This window comes from Tenrec ecaudatus, chromosome 8 (assembly GCF_050624435.1).
Source record: "Tenrec ecaudatus isolate mTenEca1 chromosome 8, mTenEca1.hap1, whole genome shotgun sequence".
NCBI classification, from domain to species: domain Eukaryota; kingdom Metazoa; phylum Chordata; class Mammalia; order Afrosoricida; family Tenrecidae; genus Tenrec; species Tenrec ecaudatus.
The window spans coordinates 155,687,480-155,704,411 of NC_134537.1; positions in this window are offsets into that span (position 1 = coordinate 155,687,480).

A 16,932-nucleotide genomic window follows, 5' to 3' on the forward strand; every position below is an offset into this window, starting at 1 on the left:
GCTACCCTACAACTGAACCTATAAATATATGCATATAAATCTATTGCCCCCATAATCATAAATATATTTACATATGTACATTTCTGTATTTAGGCTTCTCTGTATGCACTTTGCCTCCTACTCCTTTCCTCTATTTCCTTTCGCTTTCCTCCCGACCCATTACCATGTTTAGCCTTCATTCTGGATTCAGTAGTTCCTCTCAGTTACCTTGCTCTTGGTCACTCCCTTCCAGTCCTCCCCTTCCCTCCCTCCTCTGCCCTCATCATTTTCAAAGCATTTGCTCTCCACTTAAGCCCTTGGCATCAGGTCCTCTTTTTCCCCCCTCCCTCCCCGCTCCCCCCTCCCTCATGAACCCTTGATAATTTATAAATTATTATTTTGCCACATCCTGCCCTGTCTGACGTCTCCCTTCACCCCCTTTTCTGTTGTCCATCCCCCAGGGAGGAGGTCACATGTAATCGGTTGTAATTGGTTGCCTCTTTCCAAACCACTCTCCCTCTACCCTCCCAGTATCGCCACTCACACCCCTGGTCCTGAAGGGATCATCCGCCCAGGATTCCCTGTGCCTCCACCTCCCATCTGCACCAGTGTATATCCTCTGGTCTAGCCAGACTTGCAAGGTAGAATTCGGATCATGATAGTGGGGAGAGGGGGAAAAGCATTTAGGAACTAGAGGAAAGCTGTATTCTTCATCGGTGCTACATCACACCCTGACTGACTCATCTCCTCCCCTAGACCCCTGCTATGGAGTATTATTTAATAAAGCTTCCATCCTGCAAATATTGGTAGATTTCTGAGACTACTCGGTTTATTCCTGTGTTCTCAATCAGCTAACAACACCTGGACTTGTCTGAGGATTAAACACAAAGAATGTATAAAAGGCTTCACATATACTAGATGCTCAATAAATATCTTTTGACCTTGCTCCTACATATGTCCATGTTTCATTGAGTCGTGAGTATTTGTCACCAATGATTACACGCTGGGCTGTTTTAGGCTCCTGTGATATGGAGGTAAATTAAAAAGCAAACACCTTCTTGCTTTCTCAACGCTTACATACTTGCGGATGAGAAATAAGAGGAGATTTTTGGACATGTCATCTACATACTAGAAGTAAAAAGGTAATCTGAGAAGGCTAGGGGAGATGAAGAGAGGTAGTACTTCCGATCTCATGGTCAGAGAAGACTGCATAGATCTGAAGTACAAGAAGAAATCCACCTTGTTGGGACATAGGGCAGATCACACACATCCAGTGTAGTCTCCAAGGCAGGAATGAGGGTGGGGGGTGTTCCAGAGTCAGGAGCAAGAGTGCAGAAGCTGGAAGTCCAGATAACAGGAGATGAGGTTCGCAAGAAGGGTGGGGACCATGGTAACAGGTTAAGCTGTCATCTAAACGTGATGGCAAGCTACTGTAAGGTGTTGAGCAAGAATGTCGCATAAAAGGTCACGTTGGCTGCTGTGTAGGGAACAGATTGTTTCCCTGGAACAAAAAGGAACCCATCTGGTTTCTCTAGGAAGCTGTCCTCAGGCCTGGGGAAGATGGGGTAGAAGCTTCCACCAACCGAATGCGTTAGAAAGTATTTAGGGAGAAGATTTGAGGAGAATGAAGAATACAAGTTAAAGGGCTTCTAGTATTCGCTTTTATATTCCCAGTCACAGTGCCCTTTAGCCAGTTCCTAGGCTTATCCAAGTCTACCAAGACCTGGTTAGGTGCCAATAGCTATGATCATAGTAAGGAAACTGCTCAAATGAAAGCCCAATCGTGTAAAGTACAAGTCAGCTTCCATACGCTAGTTCACATACGGGAAAAATTGACTCAGCAACAGAGCTCTGGGTCTATTTTTTTAATCTTGATAAAATATACTGAAGAGAGAGAACCTGTCTTTTGGCACATTATACTGCTGTTACATAATCTTCGAGTCCTGCTCTCAATATGTGGTTACTTCTGTTTTATGTTCTTCATTTCCATAACATGTTTACCTATATGCTCTTTTTATGTATTTGAATACTAACTAGCAGTTAATTTTCTCAGGGGGAGGCGGGATGTTTGCAAACATTTGCTTGCTTGTTTTCAACCTTTCACGGGTACTATCTGCATCAGGATCTGCATACTCTCTCTATCAGCTCAAATAAGACCATAGGATGTCCAACTCCAAAACGCAACAGCCATCGAGGCAATGCTGACGCACAGCCATTCCCCCTATGGGTTTCCAAGGCTGTAACTGTTGACGGGACTAGAAAGCCCTGTCTTTCTTCTGAGACTCTGCTGGTGGTTTTGAACTGCTGACCATGCCGTGCACACCCAACGCATACCCATTACACTGCCAGGGCCCTACAGCGTGTCCATGGAGACAACAAAAGTCATGCGAGAGTAGAAGGCTCATCGATCAAGGCGGAGATGTCAGCTAACTTAGCCCCACATCTTAAACTATTAAACCAAGGAAAGGGGTCTATTCTAGACCCACAGAGTTTACATTGGAATCATTAGGAACCAAACATCTTGACCTTGAGTCTGGGCTCTGCACCCTGTGTGTCCTCAGACAAATCACTTCGCCTCTCTGATCCTCACAGCGCCCATTGTATAAGAATAACATTCTGCTTGTATCGGGATCAAGCCGAGCTTTCAGATTTGCCAGCGTTACAGTGAGTGGGCGGAGTTACAGTGAAAGGGGGCAGAGCTGTTTGCGTGCTGCAGAAGCCACTATCTGAAACGAAAGCATCCACTCCGACCTCAGCACCTCACTGCCATGGGTTCGAGTCCAGCCCAGAGCAACCCGAAGGACAAAGGAGAACTGTCCCTGGAAGGTTTCCTTGACTGCAAACCTTTATGGAAGCAGAAAACCTCATCTCTCCCGCTCAGAGCAGCTGCTGGCTTCTAATCGCCCATCTTGTGCTTAGCAACCCACTCTATTCTACCACCAGTGTTCTGGCCAGTTACTTCACGTGAAATTCACGAGGACTGCATGTCGAAGATCAGCACCTCCTGACAGGTCCTCTCCCTAAGTCCTGGCTGCTGGCCTAGGTAGGCTCACTGAACTTGCGCACGTCTAAGAAGTAACCTGCGGGGGCACCAAGGCCCCGTCATCACAGACCACTTCCAAGGTTTTGTGATTAAGAAGTTTGGAAACCAGGCGAGTGCGAAAAGTTAGCACTTTAATTGTTGAAAACTCTCAAAGATTCCAAACTTGTAAATCATGAAAGGGTGCTGTTTAGCAGGCTGGAATGCTTTTGAAAAAGACCAGCAATCAGAGATTGGCCTTGTTAATAACCACAGTAAAACTAGCTCTTGAAGCTCTAAGACGCAGCTAATTAGGGCAGAAAAATTCAACCTCAAATTAAGAGTGTGTGTGTGTGTGCATATGTGTGTGTGTGTGTGTATGCCTGTGTGCGCTTCTGAAGTGTAAAAGCTTTTCTCCTGAAGAAGTATGTCTAAGTATATTTTGGACGTGTTCCAAGATCCACTGTGAGACAAAGCCAGGACTATAAAAATGTCCGGGTGGGGTTCACCACCTCCCCAGAGCGTCTGTGTGCCCATCTGTCCAGGCAGAGTGAATAACCAATTTCCTCACCTACAGCATCGCCTAATCCGACACTTTCAAAAGAGACATTTGAAAGAAAGGAACTCCCTGAGAGTGTGTTATCATCCACCAGTTTCCTAAAAGTATACTCACATGCAGGACTGTGCCGTGTGCCCCTCTGTTGTGCTGGGTCGCTAGAGGTCGGAACCAAACTCAACAGCCCCTAACCACCAGACCAATAACATACCTTCCTGGCCTCACACTGCTGCTTCTCAATGATAATCAGGTGCTAGAGAATTTGTGGGACCCTGCCATGTGGTCCAGACACTGGAGCTACTGGTCCCTGGCCCCCAGAAATGTCTCGCTGCAGCCCCTCGGGGCTGGTATAGCGAAGAAGCTCAACATGTCTAGGCCTTTAGTTTTCGGAGAAGGGATTTTTCCCTGCAGAAAGGTCAGTTGCATCTGATTCCAGATTTGCTAGTTTTTGAAGATTATGCCAATGCTTACAGCCCGGTGTCTTTTTGTCAGCTGCCTTATCCGTTTAAACTTTGAGGAGCCTGACAGCCTAAAAGTATGTGACCAGGACCATTGAAAGAGTGTATCAGTCAGTGGAATGCCCCGGGGAAGGGCAGCTAACACGGCAGACACTCAGCGCGGCTATCAGCCCAGTGGTCACCTTCCCACTGCTCACCTGTAATAAAGATGTGTGTGTGCCTGTGCGTATGAGTGGGTGTGTGTGTGTGTCTCCAAAGGCAAACTCACTACCCTCAAGTCGATCGTGACTCATCAGAAACAAACTCATGGCCTTCCAGTCAATTCTGACTCATGGTGACCCTACAGGATGGGTAGAACTGTCCCTGTGGGTTTCTGAGACTATAACTCCTTTTTTTTTTTTTAATCGTTTTCTTGGGGGCTCTTACAGCTCTAATAACAATCCATACATCCATTGTCTCGAGCGCATTTGTACACATGTTGCCATCATCCCTTTCAAAACATTTTCTTTCTACTCTCCTCCCCACCCTCCCACCCTCACGAACCCTTAATAAATAAATTATTATTATGTTCATATCTTATACCATCTGCTGTTGAGACTATAATTCTTTACAGGAGTAGAAAATCTTGTCTTTCTCCTTCAAAGCAGCTGATGGTTTTGAACAGATGACCTGTAGTTAGCAACCCAACGCATAACCACTACACTACCAGGTCTCCTCCTGACTCATAGTGACCGTATGTATACATATATCTGTGGCCATAGTGACTATATATGCATATATATGTGGTTTGGGTTTGGTATGTGTGTTTATATATACATATATATATATGATATGTGTGTATATATACATATAAGTTTATAACTTTATCTATACTTATATATATAAATACCAAACTCACTGACATTGAGTTGATGCTAACTCATAGTGACCCTATAGGATAGGATAGGACTGCCCCTGAGAGTGTCCAAGACTATAACTCTTTATGGGAGTAGAAAGCCCTTTCTCCTATAGAGCAGCTGGTGGTTTTGAACTGCTGACCTTGCAATTAGTAGCCCGACACTTGACCAGCATTCCACCAGAGCTCCTGTATAGACTCACCATGTATATCAGAGCCACTGTGAGTTCAACCCAGCGAAGACCATGGCCACAAAAGTGTTAGGGACCCTATATCCCACTTCAAGCAACTGGATGTTGCTAGGAGAGAAAGAGGTCCAGTGGGATGATGTTTAGGGGGAAGTAAGGTATTTCTTCTAGCAGGAGGCATCAGGGGAGGCTTCTTCAGACAGGCATCACCGTCCTGTATAATTTATAGGCTGTCGGATACATGACAACTATAGCAGCGGAAAGCAACGTCTCGTGACAGAAAGCATGTTCTAGGTACCAGTTGCATAGGCACCATCTGGAAGCATATTCGAGATGCAGCATCTCAGGTTCGACCCTGACCATTTAGCAAGGCCCTCAGGCCACCAGTATCTACAGCATCCTTGGAGCAGCGTTGCTCTAGGACAGAGCATGTGTGACTTTATTCTGCAGCGCGCTTGCCGAGCGAGGACGAGAGACACCTGTGTGGTACAAGCACAGGGGCTCAGCTCAATGAGCCCAAGGCAACGCACACTCAGCTCTCTGAATTCTGAATCCCAGCACCGCCGTCTGAGAAATTGGGTCACACTTCATTCCATTCTGCCTACTTCACAAGTCTGTTTTGAGGAACAGCGAGGTAACAAACGTGACAGCACTTTAGTTCTCAGGACCCGTTTCTGCTGACAAACAGCCAGCACTTCTGTCTTTCAAAGTGCTCTTGTTGAAAACGAGGCTATCAGCACCCCAACGTTCACCCTGGGAGATACGTCCAGTGGAAGCAGTCAGAAAAGTGTGCCCAGCAAAGAGCCCAAGAAGAAAATCAAGTCTACTGGGGCCTGGCTGTCTCGGGAATGCAGAGGCAAAGAAAGCCCGAGCCTGCCCTCACGGAGTCGCCGATCTAGCAGAGACTGGAGCCCAGTCTGCACGGACATTTGGCAGCCCTGACATCGCTCAAGGGGCCTCTTCTTATGGTATGTGGATACAGACGTGCTTTAATGCGGCCTGGCCAGAAGGCTTGGGTTCCCATCTCCACTCTGCCTTTTACGAACTGGGAATCCTGAGAAAAATCACATCCCCTCTCTGGGCCTGACAAAATAGCTCCCGAGACAATAAACATCGTCACAGCCGTACCCTGTCCATTCCTGAAGTCATGTGTGTTGCTGTATGCTGCTACTGGTTTCAAAAGGATTTCCAGATGAAGAGGAATGAGGAAGAAAAGTCTGGTAATCCATTCGCCCACTCCCGGTGGTAGTTATATAATCATTTGTCAATTTGAGAGCTTATGAGGGAAGGGGCGGGGTCTAGTCTGGTAATGGGGTCATAGCCAATGAGGCCTCTGTGTGGGGATGGCCTATTCCTGGGAATTCTGGAAACTCTAGAATATTCCTCCTGGAAGCGGGAGACATTTCTCTCCTGGCTCACTCCCTTGAAGATTCACTACTGACAAGTCTGACATCCCTGCATGACACCCCTGAGGAGAAGCCACATGGGCCTACCCTGATGTAGCCCTGGGTGCTGAAGAAGCCACGTGGAGACCCCTGCCTGCACTGAGATGCTTACAATGGCACTGGATCCACAAGACTTCCTACCCACTGGCTGTGAACTTCCAGCATTCAGGGTCACTGCATGTGTTTCATGAGTCTGAAGAGGACTCTTGGGATTGGTATCAGGCATATAGTTAGTGTTGGAGTTGTGGACTTGAGCTGGACTGGGTTGGGATGCTTTCTTAATGTACAATTACCTTTATATACAACTCTCTCTTATACGCATATGAATCTCCCTGGATTTGTTTCTCTAGTCTACTCGGACTAACACCCCCCACCCCTGCCTCAGAATTGACTCTAGGTGGCACAGCTCTACTCTGACAAACCTGTGGGCACCATGAGTCAAAATCAACATGAAGGCACCTGGATTTTTTTTTTTTTTTTGTGGCAGTGCAGGTAGTTGTCACTGACTGTGGATGCATTGGCTCCCTTGGCATTCTGCTTGCACTACTTCATCCAGATCAAGCACAGGGGAGGCTTGGCCAGAACGGTGAGATCAAACTTTGCTAATGATTTAGAAAGACTTACTTTACTAAAGACTTAAAGAGTCTGGTCCTGCCGAGCAGAGGTGGAGGCTCCGGTGTGTTCAAGATTCGGTCCTTCCCTTAACCCGCCACCATGGCTGAGGAAGGCACTGCTGCCGGAGGTGCCCCGGACGTCAACACTGCTCTACAAGAGGGCCTGACCGCCCTCCTCCATGACGGCCTGCCACATGGAATTCAAGAAACTGCCAAAGTCGTAGACAAGCGCCAAGCTCATCTCTGTGTGCTGGCGTCCAAACGTGACGAGCGTGTGTCTGTCAAGTGAGTGGAGGCCCTGCGTGCTGAGCACCACGTCAACCTCATGAAGGCGGACGACCACAGGAAAGTGGGAGAGTGGGTGGGCCTCTGCAAAATTCAGAGAGAAGGAACACCCCGGAAAGTGGTTGGTTGCAGTTGTGTGGTTGTTAAGGGCGATGACAAAGAATCTCAAGCCAAGGATGTTATTGAAGGATACCTTAAATGCAAAAACTGAGCAAATAAAACTTTGCTAATTGTTCTCCTGGAGAAAAGAAAGAAAGAAGGAAGGAAGAAAGGAAGGAAGGAAGGAAGGAAGGAAGGAAGGAAGGAAAGAAGGAAGGAAGGAAGGAAGGCAAGAGGGAAAGAAGGCAAGAGGGAAGGAAGGAAGAGAAGAGGGACAGAACAATCCAAAAACGTGCTCGACAAAGGATGACAGATGTATCTTGACACTATAGAAAGGATGTACTACAATCTTCCCACGGTGCCGCTTCCTTCTGCCTCGGCAGGCATACTTCTAGAAACCAGAATCTTAGAATACCGGTGTGGAAATGTCAATTTCTCTAAATTCCCACTGAGAGATCAGCTATTTGAGTTCTATCTCCCACCAACTGAAGTCCTTAAGAAAACTCAAAACTGCCATCGAGTCGATTTGACTCCAACTCAAGGCCAAGTTAGAGCTGCCCCTGTGGGTTTCTGAGACTGTACATAACACTTTACACGCAGAAAGCCTCCCCTTTCCTGTGGATGGTTGGCGGCTTCAAACTGCTTACCTTGCTGTTTGCAGCCCAACACATAACTCGCTAGGGCTCCTTACTCAAGTTCTTTGGGTTGTTTGAAGACTCACCACTTCCCTCGTGTATTGGGAATGACCAGCCCTTGAGGCAAGACTTAGGCCCCACGGCCCCTAGTTTACAGATGTCCGTCCATCTTCAAACACCACAGTACCCACCCAAACCTTCATTTGGGCTGGGGCACTACAGCAGCAGAGAAGAGGGTCATTTCCCCCACAATCTCGACCGAAACTTTTCCACCCCGGATGACCCTGCTGGGATTTCAAATGTTAGTGACACAACTTCCAGCGTCATAGCCACACACAGCCGCCACCGAATGACACGCCAGCAGACGAGTTGCGATGGTTACAAAAAGTATCGATGACAATATAAGTCAAAACTATATTGCTGTCGGCTTCCAGTTCGTGTATATAGACAGGTAAAGTGCGGTTCAGCACATGTCTACATTCACTGGATGGCTGCAGAGAAGGTCTCTCGGTCCTGTTAACTGACTCCCTGCCAGCCAGGTGGTTCTGGCTCATAGAATTCCCTCCTGGGGTTGCCAAGGCTGCAGATCTTTATGGGAGCAGACAGCCTCCTCTTTCTCTTTACAGGAGGATGCTCCTTTTTTTCTTTTTAATGGTACTTCTGGTTCATGAAAATGTTTAAATAAAATTAGTTTGAGGTCAGCGAAAAGAGCAAATTATTAACAAAACTCAAGTAGCTATCTTCCTAGAGGACTGAAGCTTTGTGACAAAGTGCAGGAAGGCTGGCCCACATGCAACAGCAGCTTTCAAAAGGATCATCCCTCTGAAGGAAGGTCCGGGAGACCTCCAAGACGCACCAAGGAAGAGAAGAGCATCACGGGAAGCCTGTGGCTGAAGCTCAGAAGCTGGGAGGGGAAACAGCAGTGGCTGCTGGAGTTGGGATCATACATGGAACAGCGTCTTCAATGTCAAGGGAACATCTCAGCCTCGGTAAGCTTCCAGCCAGAGTGTTCAAAGTGTTTACCAAGGTCTTCTAGCCCAAAGAGCCGGTCTTTCCAGCTGTCTTTGAAGCAAGAATGAATTTAATAAGGTGATTGTTCAAGACTGGGGTTGAGTCTGTGATTTACCACTATGTCCAAAGAGCAAGGTCCAATCCAGACAGCAGCTGCCCCGGAGATCTGGTCTCCCTCACAGCTACTGAGTTGATTCCAACTCACAGAACTACGCCTGTGGGTTTCCAAAACTGGAACTCTTTACAGGACTTTCAAACCTCATCTTTCTCCCACAGACTGGCTGGTGGCTTCCCAATGCCAACCAGTGGCCAGCAATCCAACATGAAGCCACGACGCCACCAGGATTGCCTGTTCCAGTCAGGGCAGAGACATGAGCTCGAAGGTTCTGGCAGCCAGCCGTGTGGGCTGTTTTCATGTTTCTTTGTTAGTTCAGGGGAGGATGCATTCGAAAGGAGTCATCTTGATAGATTCTCTCCAAGGGCACCGGGATGATGCCAGGAGCTTATTAGGAGGAAGTGTTCAAAAAACTGAAAACTGCTTTGGGGAGGAAAAGGCCAGGAAATTTACACCAAGGACATTTCTCCATCGCAACAATGTATTCTTCAGGGGTTTCAAGGACGAACCTAGAAGAATTTGCTCAGTCTGATGCCATCCACCTTGCAGTCCTGTTCTTCCCCCCACCCCCACCCGGACCTCCTTTTGTTCCCCAAACTCAAAGATCATTTGAAGGGAGACCCTCTGGTGTGCCAAAGCTGCCTTCTGGACTTGGTAAGGGTCAAATCACACAAAAGTCTGGAGGGAAGGGTTGGCGAGATGGAAACCCTGTTTCAGAAGTGGATAGACCCAGCTGTTGGATGTGTGGAGAAACAATAGAAACATTTTGTTAGTTTTGCTGAATCAACACTTCTATGGATTTGCAGCGATCATTTCCCACGGCCACTCATCCACTCTCGTCAGGTATGTCAGCTCAGGGCCTCCTCCGCACACTTCTGACTTCTCCCGCCTCACCCTCCTCCGAGCAAACGCCAGCCAACACCTGTTCCACATCCCACTGCGTTTCGCTACATTGTTTGCTCTACTGTCGAAGTTATTTACGTGTCTCTGAACTGCACGTGAGGCATTTCAGATCTCCTGGGTTCCTCTGAAACTTGCGATAATCCCTCAGAATGATGATTTTAGAGATGTAATCATGTGAAGTAATGTCACTGCTGCTGAGTCTTGGTACTCACTGGACAATATCCCAAAGTATGAATGTGTGAGCCATTTATCTGCTAGTTGATGACCGTAAAGGTCTGCTTCCATTCCCTCTATCACACACAATCATGTAATGAGCACTATTCTCTGTTTCTCCAAATACTCGACACCAGAGTAGAACCCCCGGGTCCCAATATATGTCTAACTCTCACTATACTGGCTGTTGACATGTTCCTGTAAGTCGGACCCCACGTTAAGTGTCCATAGGCAGTGTAGAAGATCCCATGGTTCTCCATGCTTACGAAGGTCAGGCTTACATTTTGGCGGGTTTGATGGGTGTGGCAGAGTTTCTCATTAGTGTTTTCCTTTGCATGTACCTGTTATCGTTCATCTGTGCTTAATCTGTGTCTTGCTTCCTGTTGACTCTGCCTCTCTGAGAGTCAGTCGGTGCAACCGTGAGAATGTTTTCAAAGATTGAAAGCAATAAAACGTACCTAACTCCAGGAGCTGAAACTTCAATTAGGATGCCCAGAGGCAGGGTCGTTCCAGAGTCGATCAGCTCAGTGGCACCAGGACCAGGGCCGTCCATCTATCTCCTCTACCTTCTTCAACATTCATCTTCAGTTTGTCTCCTCATGACTGCACGGTCCTGCCACACAACTGCACACATCCATCTATGTTCAAAGACACCGCAGCAGCTTCCTCCTCTGTCTCCCATCAGAAGGAAGTCCTCTCCCCGGTGTCCCAACACTGGCCATTTGTCTCCAGGGTCCCTTCATACCATGTTGGTTAATGATGCTCCAATGTGTTTCACAAAGGCAACGAGGAAAGAAGGACTGGGAGCGTGAAGGGGGCTTTAGACCAATCAGCACCCCCCCCCCTGGGATGGAATCCTTTCCATGCTCCGAAGCACAAGGAGGTTCAGTCCTCCAGGCGAATCCACAGCTCGGTGGGCAATCACCCAGAAGGGTGGTTGAGTAGGAAATGGTAAGGCGATCACATCACAGCTGAGAAACAAACGCGTTTAAAGCCATATTACAGAGACACCCTTCACTCTGGTAACGAAGCCGCTCTCTTAGAACGTGATGCCTGTAGCTCCTTTTCATGCGAACTCAAAAGCTGTTGAGTGTACGTTCTTTTAAAACAGGGAGCATGAGGAACTCGTCAGCACCCCTTTTTGTCCTCTGCTTTCTACACCTGCTCTACCTGTCCACAGAATTGCAGGCTGCTGTCCCGGACAATGCGCTCTTCTTCAAATTCCAACACACGGATGGAAACGTGAAGCCAACCTCCTGCCATTCGGTCTATTCCAACAGAAAGTCTCACCTTTCTCCTGGGGAGCAGCTGGCGGGTTTGAACTATAAACCTTGCCATTAGCAGTCCAACACATAACCCACTATGCCTCCAGGGCTCCCATCCAGCTTCTACTCTGGCGCCTCACAGGATATCTCTGTGTCCACGCAATGGCAGTCTCTTCTTGGGATTGCAACAGAACTGGCACTGATGCTTACAACCTCAGTCCTCCAGGCGACTCCTCCCAACCTGTGGGTCTTCCCAATTTGCTCCTGGTCTTCAAGAGTGGCTATTTCTGTTTGGGAGTCTCAGCTTGGCATTGAGGTCATTTTTTTTTAAACTCTCAAGAATATTACACCCAGTAAACTTGTGCAGAAATACACTCACCATTGGACATTCCATATCCTTGGAGACCAGAAAAGAGCCGTTAAAAGTGGTACCAGAGACCAGAAGTTTTCCTGGGCTCGCTGATTCATTACTCATCAGCCACATCAGTGATTAAATATTTAAGTACCAAGGAGTCTGTGATTAAATATTAATTTCTAGCCAGTCTGCCATGAAATATTTAAGGACCGTGAGTAGGAAGTGTGCAGCTTTCCACCCAGAAGAGCCCATGAAGGGCCGGATACCCGATGATGGAGCAGAAGCGGGAACACAAGGGGGTGCGGGAGGGCACCGGTGCCCAGGCCACATGGCTACCCAGCCCTGAGCTCATGCCAGCCAACCTGGGTGGCAGCTCGCCTTCCGGCGAACGAAGATCCGGACGACTGTGTACTTTAAAATGGAAAGAGTGAAGCTCGGCAGGTGACGGGAAGCATGGGCCCAGGTTTCAGGGCCACGGAGGGGCAGGTGTTGGCCAAGTTGGGGCATTTTCCTCTGAGGAAAACTTGCTTTCTTTTCAGCAGCAAGCACACCATGGGAAGAGAATTCTAACGCGGTCTGGATCCCTTAGAAACCACTTGCTCTATTTCAAATGGAGGGGATGTAATCCAAGAAATTGATTGCAAAAGGGTTAGGAGGGCTGGAAGAACAACAAAGGGGAATTGGAGGCATTCGCAGGAGTGCATAGTAAGTGGGGTGGGGGCGGGTGAGGATACCTGGAGACCAGAAGCTGCTAGTGCGTCCCTGGGAGGAATTGCAGGCGACTGCACCTGCACCTCCTGCTGTCTTCTGGAGAAGCAGTCTTGGGTTGGTTCTGGATCCACAGAGGTGTTTCCTCCACTGGGCCCGCAGCTGCCTGAAAGATGCTGACTCTGCAGCCAGCAGGAACCCAGAGCCTCCCTGCCCCTGCGGCCACTGCAGCAGCAGCTGCTGCCTGCAAGGCCACATTGTCAGAGCCAGAAGGAGAATTCTCTTCCTTCCATCCTCTGATCAAGCTCCGCCAGGGTCTCCTGTTGGCAGAAGAAGACAGAAAGCCTGCTGGCAAGGGAACCTAAGGAATGTTTGCAGACATCTAGCTCCTGGGGAGCTTGAAAAGGTGTGTGGAGAACTAAGAAACAACAGCTCTGTGACAAAGACAGCACGTTGCTACCTGGGAGCAGTCCCTACGGGTTTGGTGGTACCGGTTGGTTGAGCACTTGGCTCTGAATGGAGAGGTCGGCATTTCAAGTCTATCCAGCACCTCCACAGGAGGAAGATGTCTCAGTGGGCTTTCCCAAACATTACAGACTTGGAAACTCAGTGGGGCAGTTCAGGTGTGTTGTCCTCCCCACCTTTGTCTGCTGATTGGTCAGAGAATCGCGTCCTCTTAAGTTCTGGAACCGCCCCTTGTCTGTCAGCGTGGGTGGCTTGTGTGTTGCTGTGATGCTGGAAGCTAGGTCACTGGTATTTCAAATACCAGCAGGGTCACCCAATGTGAACAGGTTTCTGCAGAATTTCCAGAATAAGAACAGACTACGAAGAAGGGTTAGGCTGCCCACTTCCGAGGAATTAACCTCTGAGAACCTTAGGGGAGCATCAAAACATTGTCAGATACTGAAAATCTCATGAAACTATGACTAGTCCCTGGAAAAGGGCATCATGCTTGATAAATTTGAGGGATCTTGACAGTGGCCAGTGTGACATATGAAAATAATAATAATTTATAATCTATCAAGGGGTCACCAGGGGGGTGGTAGGAGGGAGAGTGGGGGGGGGGTCGGAAGAGGAGCTGATATCAAGGGCTCAAATAAAAGTAATTGTCTAGTTCACCAAGACCTGAGGACAATATTCCTGCTGAGAGCACCCAAGGCACAGAGACGACCATAGGGCCAGCCCCACTACAATGCACAAAGTCCCTAGTGACCCATAGCGATACAGGGGACACAGTGCAGGATTTGCACCCAATCTGACCCCACCACACCAAGGTTAAACACTAAGGGTGTGCAACAGAACAGCAACTAGAACAGAGCAACAAAGTCCCCAGTGAATACCAAAAATAAGACTTTGGGGCCAGTGTGTGGTACCCCACCAGCCTCAACTGGAAAACATTCCTAAAAGTCAACAAGCAGACCTTGAACAATTTACAGGCTTTTCTTTTTATTTTTTGACACTGGTTTTGTTGTTATGTTTTCTTTTGTTGCTTTGTTTTGCTCTGTCTTGTTTTTTGTGCATATTATTATCTCTGCAGGTCTATCTAGATAAGATAGGCAGGATAAACAATCTGGAGGAGAAAACAATAGGACCGATGGTTCTGGTGGACATGGGAGAGGGGGAAGCAGAGGATTGGAAGTGGGTGTTTAAAAAAAAAAAAACAGGGAAAAGGGAGCTACAAGTGATTCAAAATCAATCGCAAAGAGGGTATAGGAGGCCTGGTAGGGATTGATCAAGGGCAGTGTAACCGAGAGGAATTACTGAAACCCAAATGAAGACTGAGCATGATACTGAGACAAGAGGAAAGTAAAAGGAAATAGAGGGAAGAACTAGGAGGCAAATGGCATTTCTAGAGGTCTAAATAAAGGCATGTACATGTGTAAATATATTCATATATGATGATGGGGAAGCAGATCTATGTGCATATATTTATAGGTTTGGTATTAAGGTAGCAGATGGACATTGGGTCTCTACTCAAGTACTCCCTAGATGCAAGAATACTTCATTCTATTGACCTGGCATTCCAGGATGCTCAGCTTCCCAACACAATCACTGAAAACAAAATGGATGCATAAGCAAATGTGGTGAAGAAAGCTGAAGGTGTCCGGCTATCAAAAGATGAGCATCTTGGGTCTTAAAGGCTTGAAGGTAAACAAGTGGCCATCTAGCTGAGAAGCAACAAAACCCACATGGAAAAAGCAAACCAGCCTGTGTGATTACAAGGATCAGGTATCAGGCATCAAAGAACAAAACATCATATCTTTTGTGAAGGAGGGGGAGTGCAGAGTGGAGACCCAAAGCCCATCTGTAGGCAACTGGACATCCCTTACAGAAGGGTCTCAGGGAGGAGATGAGCCAGACAGTGTGCAGCATAGCATTGATGAAACACACAACTTTCCTCTAGTTCTTTAATGCTTTCCCAACCCACCCCATTATCATGATTCCAAATCTACCTTATAAATCCAACGAGACCAGGGAATGTACACTGGTACAGATAAGAATTGGAAACACAGGGAATCCTATACAGATAAACCCCTCATGGTCAATAACGAGAGTAGTGATACCAGGAGGGGAAGGGGAAGGTGGGGAAAAAAAAGGGGAACCAATCACAAGAAGCTACATATAACCCCCTCCCTGGGGTTATAGAACAGAAAAGTGGGTGAAGCGAGTCATTGGAGAGTGTAAGACATGAAAAAAATCATAATAATTTATAAATTATCAAGGGTTCATGAGGGAAGGAGGTTGGGGGAGGGAGGGGAAAAATGAGGAGCTTATACCAAGGGCTCAGGTAGAAAGAAAATGATGATGGTAACAAATGTACAAACGTGCTTGACACAGTGAATGTATGGATGGATTGTGATAAGAGTTGTACGAGCCCCCAGTAAAATGATTTTTAAGAAATTGTCCAGAAAGATAACAATGATGGCAATATATGTACAAATATGCCTGATACAATTGATGTATGGATTGTAATTAGTTGTACAAGCTCCCAATAAAATAATATTTTAATAAAAAAATATTTTTTTAAGAAAAAGAGGAAGGCCTTGACAAGGTGAATTGACACAATGGCTGAACAATAGGTCCAAACATAAGAACAATTGTGAGGAGGGACCAGGACCTGGCAGTGGGTCTCTCTCTCTATTATACACAGGGTCACTAGGAGTCCAAACCAGCAGTTCTCAACCTGTGGGTCACCTCCCTTTTGGGAGTCAAATGACCCTTTCACAGGGGTCGCCTAAGACCATTGGAAAACACATAAATATTTCACAATATATGATTACATATTCGTTTGTGATTAATCACTATGCTTGAATTATGTTCAATTGATAACAACTGAAATACATTCTACCTATCAGGTATTTACATGACGATTCATAACAGTAGCAAAATTACAGTTTTGGAGTAGCAACGAAAATAATTTTATGGTTTGTGGTCATCACAACATGAGGAACTGTATGAAAGGGTGGCAGCATGAGGAAGGATGAGAACCTCTGGTCTAAACCAAAACTCAATGGCGCCTAATAACAACAAGAAGTTACAGAATTTTTCCCTTGAGTTCATCCTAAAACAGATGATCGGCCACTTCTCTCTTTCTCTTATTTAAATAAAGGAAAATGAAACGCATCACCATTGAATCGATTCTAATTCATGGTGATTGTACAATTCACTACGATTATTCTGATTCACTGCTTTATCCAATGACCTTGACATTCATCTTCATGGAAACAGATTGCCAGGCCTTTCTTCCACCGTGCCACAGGGTGGGTTTGAACTACCAACCTTTTGTTGAGAACTAGGAAACCAACCATTTGAAGTACCCAATCCTAAGAATCAAAGGAATTTTGATTTGGTTGGAAGTTATGTATCTCGTTTCCACTTACATTTCTCAAGATACCGCCAAAGATCATGTGTCTTACTTACCTAGAGCTGCCACAACACATTTTCCCAAATTTGACGGCTTTAAAGAACAGAAATGCATATCCTCACAGTTCTGGAAGATAGAAGCTCAAATTAGGGCCTCCGCCATGTGGAGTTCCTTCTGTGGGCCTCTCTGCTCATTCCTGGTTGATGCCAGTGCCATGCATTGAGTTATGCCCCTAAAAATATGTGTCAGCTTGACTAGGCCATGATTCCTGGTACTATGTGGTTGTCTTCCTTGTGTGATCTGATATAATTATCCTCTGTTTTC